The 7,842-nt window shown below is 58.2% G+C and overlaps 1 long non-coding RNA gene across 1 annotated transcript; it reads right to left on the bottom strand.

Moving 5' to 3' along the window:
- Positions 1-2,238, bottom strand: LOC140640543 (uncharacterized). The gene is made up of 3 exons (XR_012037302.1): positions 1,687-2,238; positions 554-838; positions 1-442 (listed from the first exon to the last, which is right to left on the bottom strand). It is a non-coding gene; the product is annotated as an uncharacterized lncRNA (long non-coding RNA).
- Positions 2,239-7,842: the final 5,604 nt, after the last annotated feature.

The following is a 7,842-nucleotide window of genomic DNA, read 5'->3' as shown; positions in this document are numbered from 1 at the left end:
AAGGAGCATCTTTCTATTCTTTAAAAATAACAACCTACGGCAGTCTGGGTGGCTCAGTGGTTCAGCGCCGCCTTCAGCCCAGGGCGTGATCCTGGGGTCCCGGGATCGAGTCCTGCATCGGGCTCCCTGCGTGGAGTCTGCTTCTCCCTCTGCCAGTGTCTCTGCCTCTCTCTCTCTCTCTCTCTCTCTCTGTCTGTCTCTCATGAATAAATAAATAAAATCTTTAAAACAACAACGACGACGACCTGGGAGTTCCTGGGGCTCAGTCAGCGAAGCGTCAGCCTTTGGCTCAGGTGGCAATCCTGGGATCCTGGGATCAAGTCCCAAGTCGGGCTCCCTGCTCAGGGGGAGCCTGCTTCTCCCTCTGCCTCTGCCTCTGCCGCTCCCTCTGCTCGTTTTCTCCCTCTCTCTCTCTCTCTCTCTCAAGTAAATATATAAAGTCCTAAAAAAAAAAAAAAAAAAACCATCTGCACATGGATCCTCAGAGCCTAGCTCTGGATGCCCAGCAGGGCCTGGGCAAGGCTGCTCACTCCCTGGGCCTCAATGTCCTCACCTGTGAGATGGGGTTTCCGAGGCTGCAGCAGCGACATGACAGTCTCACTCGGAGCCACAGCCTTGCTGAGGCCATCGTCAGTCCTTTCTGCCACCAGCACGAAGAAACAGTTCTGGGCACCTGATGAAGGAGGCCGGCTGGAGGGAGGCCGGGGTCTCCCAGGCCAGCTGGCAGCAGCGTTGACATGGGCGCCTCCTCCCGAAGGCACCGTCTCCACAAGACACAACAGGCTCCCAGCCAGGGCTCGCGGTCCTCTCAGGGCCCCCAGAAGTGTCCTTATTTCTTCTACGATCAGAAGGAGAAAAATAAACTTTTAGGTTGAAGAAAATGTCTCGATGTAGAATATGAATCTATTCATCTTTATGCCAACGCAGGCATACGATGTAATTTTTAATATTTTGCATGGAGGAGGAAAGCGCCCTGCCTCTGAGTGTAGCCAATTCAGAGTCAGATTTCCAGGAGGGAAATTCTGACTGGTCAGCCTGTGTCGGGGGCCCACCCTGGGGCCAAGAGCTGAGACCAGCGGGCAGGGCGACCAGGCCAGGGTTGGCCACTAGATCCCCATGTCCAGGGAGAGTGAGGAGAGGCTGGGAACCCCCAAGGTAGGGGCCTGTCCTGAGGGTCCGGTCCCCAGTAGGGGCTGTGCTGGCCTCTCCTGTGCCAGGCCTGGGCCCTCTGCACCAGCAGAGATGGACACCACAGGTAGGTGCTGACAGGGGCCTCCGGGGGGCCAGAGGCGGGGCTCGAGCCCTCACCCCCCAGCTTTGGGTCTGCTGGCCATGCACGGTCTTCTCAGGTTCCCACCAGGTCCTGGTGATAAAACTGACTCAGGATCAGCCTTGGATTTAAAGCCTTGAACCAGGGGCACCTGGGCAACCCAGTGATTGAGCGTCTGCCTTCAGCCCAGGGAGTGACCTCGGTGTCCCAGGATCGAGTCCCATATCGGGCTCCCTGCAGGGAGCCTGCTTCCCCCTCGCCTGTGTCTCTGCCTCTGTGTGTGTGTCTCATGAATAACAAGTTAAAATCTTAAACAAAATAAAGCCTTGAGCCAACTGTGGAACTCCGAGAGAGTTCTCTCTGGGCCTTGTTTGCCCCTCCTGTAAAGAATCTCGGCTGCAGGGGAGCAGCCTCACGCATTGCTGGGGGAGCAGAGACGCAGAAGGATCAGGAGAATCTCAAGAGACAGGGACGGATCCCGGACGGACACTTTCGAACCGCGCTGTCGGACATCTGGCGAGTTCTTCCGGGGAGCTTGGGAGTCTTGAACGGAAAGGTGATCGGAGCCCGGAGCCAGCAGGCCTGTGCGTCCTGAGGAGGCCCGGCAGGAGCAGAGGACAGGGTCACGCCTCTCGCCCCCTCCCAGGACCCCCGTGGGACCAGCCCTTCGCCAGCCCTCTGCCTTTGACCTCACACACCAGCCTGGACGCAGGCGGCTTTTCTGGGGCCTCGAAGTTCCCAGGCACCCTGCGCGCTCCACCTGGGCACACACCCAGCATCCTCCTGAGCTCCGGCTACGTCCAGCACGCCCAGGTGGTGTGTCTCGTCCCTACGGCTGCCCTGAGGCAGGGCCTGATTCTCTTTCCCTCTCTCAAGTGAGGAGACAGAGGCTCCAGGCACGGCGTCCCGTGGAAGTCTGCGTCACCTCTGCAAACATCGTCATCACAGCGGCCGGCTGCGCGGCGGCCAGGCGGGTCCCTGGAGAGCAGCCAGTGAGGCCGGGGCGGGTCTGGTTCATCCCCGCACGTGGGGAGGGGCTGAGCCAGGCCCTGGGCTCACAGGCTGCCTCCCTGCCCGGCCCACCTGGCCCTGGGCCAGCCCCCAGGTCCCCCGGGGCCGGCCACCCCACCCAGGCCTCGGGGCCCAAGCATTGCCATTCCGGGCACACAAAGCATTCAGCCCCAGCTCTGCTGGGCAGGCCCAGGACTGGAAGCGGCTCCCGAACATCTGGAAAACATCTTCTCCCTCTCCGGTGTGGTGCTGCAGATAACAGGCTGCACGGCTGGGGAGGTGCGCCCTCCAGGCGCGGTGTGGAGCCCGGCGGGAGGGTGCGGGCACCTTTGGCGCGGGGGCAGCAGGTGGCCATCCTCACCCCAGGGCAAGGACACTCCTCCTCGCGGGGGCCCACACGGCTGGGCTTTCTTTCTTTTTTTTTTTTTTAATTGTATTTATTCATGAGAGACAGAGAGAGAGGCAGAGGGAGAAGCAGGCTCCATGCGGGGAGCCCGATGTGGGACTCGATCCCAGGACCCCGGGGTCACGCCCTGGGCCCAAGGCAGGCGCCAAAGCCCCGAGCCACCCAGGGATCCCCATGGGCTGGGCTTTCTTTCAAAGGTTGCAGAAGTGTTGATGTTTACACTTAGCGATTTCGTTCTCTCCGAAATGTAACCGTGATATAAAGACTACAGTCACCGACCCCTTTCTGCAGACCCTGTTTACAGAGGGCGTCCTTTCTCCGCTGATCTGTGCGGCCACCTCTCCGGGGGACAAGCTCTTTAAGATCTGACCCCAAAAGCGACAGAGCAGTGAAGGACTGTAATCCAGGCAGCCAGCCAGGCCCAAGAGCAGAGGGGCCCCGAGGCAGGGAGACCGCTGCCGAGCTCCGGGAGCAGGGAGGCGCGGGGGTGGGGGGGTGGAGGTGGGGGGTGGGGGTGGCCTTCCCTGTGAGCACCCCGGCTCCCACAGAGGTGGGGCTGTCAGACCCCGGGGGGCTCCTGTCCCGTCCTCCGTGATTTCCCAGATTCCAGGAAGGCTCCCAGGGGGCGGTGGCGAGCCCCCAGCAGGGGTGTGTCCATCCTGCAGCTGGGCCAGCCCTTCCGCTGCTGCGGCCAGCCCGGCCTCTGGGAGCTGCTGGGAGCCGAAGCCCAGGGCTGGCGGCGCGGAGGGCCCTGAAGCCTCAGGGCCCCGGGCAGGGGTGAAGGCCCAGGGCGGCTGGGGAAGGACGGGCCACTCTGGCCCTGGCCCTGACCCGTGAGCCCCCCCTGCAGCCTTCCCGGTGAGCGGCCTCCAAAGCTCCTGCAGCTGACAACACGGGGTGTCTGAGGCTGTGCCCGGTGCGTGCTGTGATGACCTGTGTCCCTGGCCACCGGCACTGCTTTCGGGCCATGGCGCCTGCCCGAGGGGGACGTGCGGCCCAGGGAGGGTGAAGGTGGGCAGATCCTAGGGGGTCGGGCGTAGGGCTCAGGAGGCAGAAATTCAGGAGAGCAGAAAGTGGGAGGTGCCGGATGGCCCTGGACACCTCAGCAGGGAGGGCTGGTGGGGCCCCTGCAACGGTGCCCCCCGGGGGGTCAGCCTTTCAGGCTGGGCCGTGGGCTGCAGCTACACAGAGAGAGACGTGGGGATGGGGGTGGGGTGGGTGGTGGGCTAAGAGCGTGCAGATCGGGTGGGAACCCCGCGAACGAAGCCCTGCGGGGAGCAGGGTATCCTGTGAAGGAGACGGGGAGAACTAGCACCCTGCCTCCCAGGTGGGCCTCTCTAAATCAGCCGCCCCGAAATGCCAGAGCAGCAGAGAGCCAGTGGGGGCTGCTGGCTCATGTTGGGAGCCCCCCGTGCCTGCCAGCTGTCCCCAGGAGCGGGTGTGAGAGTCGCGGTTGTCTCGGGGGTGAGGGAAGGAGGGGCAAGAGGAGGCCTGGGCTTTAGCACCTGTTGGTGACGTCCAGCAGGCCACCCAGGGGGAGGGCAGCCCTGAGCCCGCGCCCTGAGCTGGGATACACATGGGATGAGGAGCTCGGTCCCGCTGCCTGCAGCAGCCTGCTCCTTGCAGGGGGGTCCCTGCTGCCTGGACTCCCTACCTCAGTGGGGAAAATGGGGAAGCCATTCACCCCCAACAGCCTCCCACCCAGGGCCCCCAGCTTCTGGGGATCTGCCCAAAGCCGACACACCTCTGGGCACTCTGCTACTCCCCAAACCACGTGGGGGGGCAAGGCAGGGAGGGGTCTGATGACACACCACATGGCGCCAGGCCACATGTTAAAGCAAGTTTTCTACAAGCTACTTCATAGCCCTCAAAGGCAGTCCCCTCGGTTACCTCCCAGGGAGCCCCAGATGCCAAGAGGTCAGCACTGCTTAATGGACCCCCCTTTATTCCAGCTTTATCAGCTAATGGCAGCTAAAGTGATTTTACACAAAATAATGTGTCAGAGATAATTGCTCCTGGGCACAGCTCCCAAATTCCAACCTGCAACCAAAGGCCAGACGTGCCCGTTAATGATTAAACCTCTGGAATCGGTGCTGCTGCGGGGCAGAGTGGCAGGGAGGTTCCTGGCCGGGGCCCAGCGGCTGGTCCTGCCCCTGCAGGAACCGGTTCCTGCCCAGCCCAGCGGGGAGGGGAAACCCTGCTCCACCAAGGGAAAGCTAAATATTGTCGAATCCCAGCATCCAGGACAGCAAACAGGCATCCCATTGTCTGTCACATGACGGGTCATGGTCATGGCCCAGCTCGTAACCCTCTGAGGTCAGGACGCAGGCCCAGGAAGATCTGAGAGCATCCTGGCACCCCACAGGTAGCAGGGGGGTGGGACGGGCCGCATGGCCTTCCTCTGTGCAAGGGCACATTCTCCGGAATGGTCTCGCCTTGCACAATGGACTCAGACCCTCAACATGAACGTGTATAGGTAGGCACCAGCATGCAAAATACCCTATGCGGCCATAGAAAGCAAGTGTGGGCCATTCTCCGAGGTGGTCAAGAGTTTGGGATTTACACTCAGAGATGCTTGGGCTGCAATCCCACCTCGGCCACTTGTTGGCCAGCATGTGATGGCTCTAAGCGTCTGTTCCTTCATCTGTGAAATGGGGACATGAACCGGACCTCAGGACATCCTGAGCCTTAATGATATGACACAGGTTGAACACCAAGCACCGTGGCCTGGGCACGCGCTGGTAAGCGTTCAATACCCAGCAACCGTTCGGTCATCACAGTTACAATCTCAGGATTCTGCACCCCCAAGGCCCTCTGTTCACTCTGCCCCCTACCATCTCCTGGTGTGTGTCCACAGGTTGAAGCTGACGAGTGTTTAGGTTCAATGTCTGGGGCTGACTGAGGGGGGATGGCAGAGTGGGAGGGAGGTAACCTGGCCTTCCTGAGGGGAACGGGGTCGCTGTGAAAGTATAGATATTTTTATATATAATCCACCTAACATGACATACCCTTTAAAAATGTACGATTCGGTGGCTTTAGTACATTTGCCAGGGTGTGCAACCGTCACACTCTTTTAAGTCCATCATGTTCACCATCTCAGAAAGAAACCCCCACTCCATGGGGATCCCTGGGTGGCTCAGAGGTTTGGTGCCTGCCTTCGGCCCAGGGCATGATCCTGGAGACCCGGGATTGAGACCCACATCTGGGTCCCTGCATGGAGCCTGCTTCTCCCTCTGCCTGTGTCTCTGCTTCTCTCTCTCTCTCTCTCTCTGTCTCTCATGAATAAATAAATAAAATCTTAAAAAAAAAAAAAAAGTAACCCCCACTCCAGGAAGAGTCAGTCCCCATCTGCCCCTCCCCTAACCCCCAGCCTCCACTCCTCCACTTGCCTTCTCCATGGATTTGCCTTGTCTGGACGTTCCATATAATGGAATAACACAAAGTGTGTCTCTCTTGTATGTCTGGCTTCTTTCACTTAGAAAGAACGCATTTCACAGAATGCGTTCAGTGGTATAGCACGGATCAATCCTTCATTCCTTTAGAAGATTGAATAGTATTCCGTTGTAAAAGGGACCACGTTTTACTTATCCATTCCTCAGCTGATGGACATTTGGGCTTTTCCGCCTGTTGGCTACTGTGAATAGTGCTGCTGGGGACAATCATGTACAGGTTGTTGAGCGGACATGTGTTTTCAGTTCTCTTAGGTGTACACCTAGCAGTGGAATTGCTGGGTTATATGGTAGAGACAGTGTTATTTGAAGTCATCAAAAAGTGGCAGAAGAGGGGTGCCTGGGTGAGCGTCGGACTCAGTTTCTGCTCAGGTCATGATCTCGGGATGCTGGGATCCAGCCCCATGGCCTCAGCGGGGAGTCTGCTGGAGATTCTCTCCTTCTGCCCCTCCCCGCCCTGCACTCTCCCTCCCTCTCTCTTTATCGCCCAAATAATTTTTTTAATTAGAAGAAGAATAAAACTAATATAAATAGGAAAGGTAGGAGGGTATGTAATATAGTCATATTTCTATTTTTTGTATCGAGGAGTTCACAGTGCCTGAAATTGGTAAGTCAGAGACTAAAGATAGACCATGTAGAGCTGTGGGTCAGCTATGAGCAGCGCTGAGTTCAGGGAGCTAGAAACCCAGCCCTCGGAGATCCTGGGGAAAGCATGGTGGGGGTGTGGATGGGGCATCGTGTGGCTCAGCATCATAAGTACCTCTAATTTGATTTGTGACTGTGAGCATGCTGCCTGCATCAAAAAGACATTTTGTTAATTATAAAATGTTTGGAACTGAAAATGTAAGTTAACAGGAAAATCGGGTTTCATTTGCCATTTGCCAGGAACACAGCAAGAGAGGGGGTGTGCACCAGCAGTTGGCTTTGCCTCCAGACACCATCTGCCTCCCTCCCACTTCCACCATCGGTCCCTGGTCCCCTGGAGGCACAGAATCAGGGGGAAGTCTTCTTGCCATCTCCCAGGGAAGAGCCTTCCAAAACCTCAAAGGCAGCTCTCTGCTCCCCAGCCTTGTCTTCTGCAGGCTAAACTCCAGCCACTTCCTCTGCTGTTTAGGGACAGCCTCTGTGATCCCTCCTGGCCAGGGGCCCTGGGGCACTCAGGTGTGCAGAGAGGCAGGGATGGTCAGCTGACTTTTGTTGGGAACGAACCATCCACCTACCTCCTGTCCATCCATCCAAACATCCATCCATCCATCCACCCATCTATCCATCCCCCTACCCATCTGCTCATCCATCCATCCACCCACTTGCCCATGCATGCACCCACCTGTCCATCCTTCCATCTATCCATCCTTCCGTCCATCATCTGCTGATGCCTCCATGGAGCTGGCCCCTTGAGTTTGCCCTCAGGGCATCCCAGTGTGAGAACCAGACTGACCTGTAAGTCAGCAGTGATCACATGGGGTGAGAAGTGTCTGAGCAGAGGTCAGCCCCAGGAACATCCAGGAGGACTTTCTTCTTGAGGGAGACAACAGGAATACACTTGAATAAGTGGCCCGGAAGCCAGGGCCACAGAGAGCTGGAGAAATGGGCTGGTCCACGGGGTCACTCTGACCAACTCAGGGGTCAGGTCAGAATGGGTGCAAGAGTGCCACTCCCAGTGATGATTCTATGCCCTCCTCAGCTTCCTTCCGCAGACACTGTTT

The sequence above is a fragment of the Canis lupus genome, chromosome 9 (genome assembly GCF_048164855.1).
Source record: "Canis lupus baileyi chromosome 9, mCanLup2.hap1, whole genome shotgun sequence".
Classification (NCBI taxonomy): Eukaryota; Metazoa; Chordata; class Mammalia; order Carnivora; family Canidae; genus Canis; species Canis lupus.
This window is presented reverse-complemented; position numbering and strand designations above follow the sequence as displayed.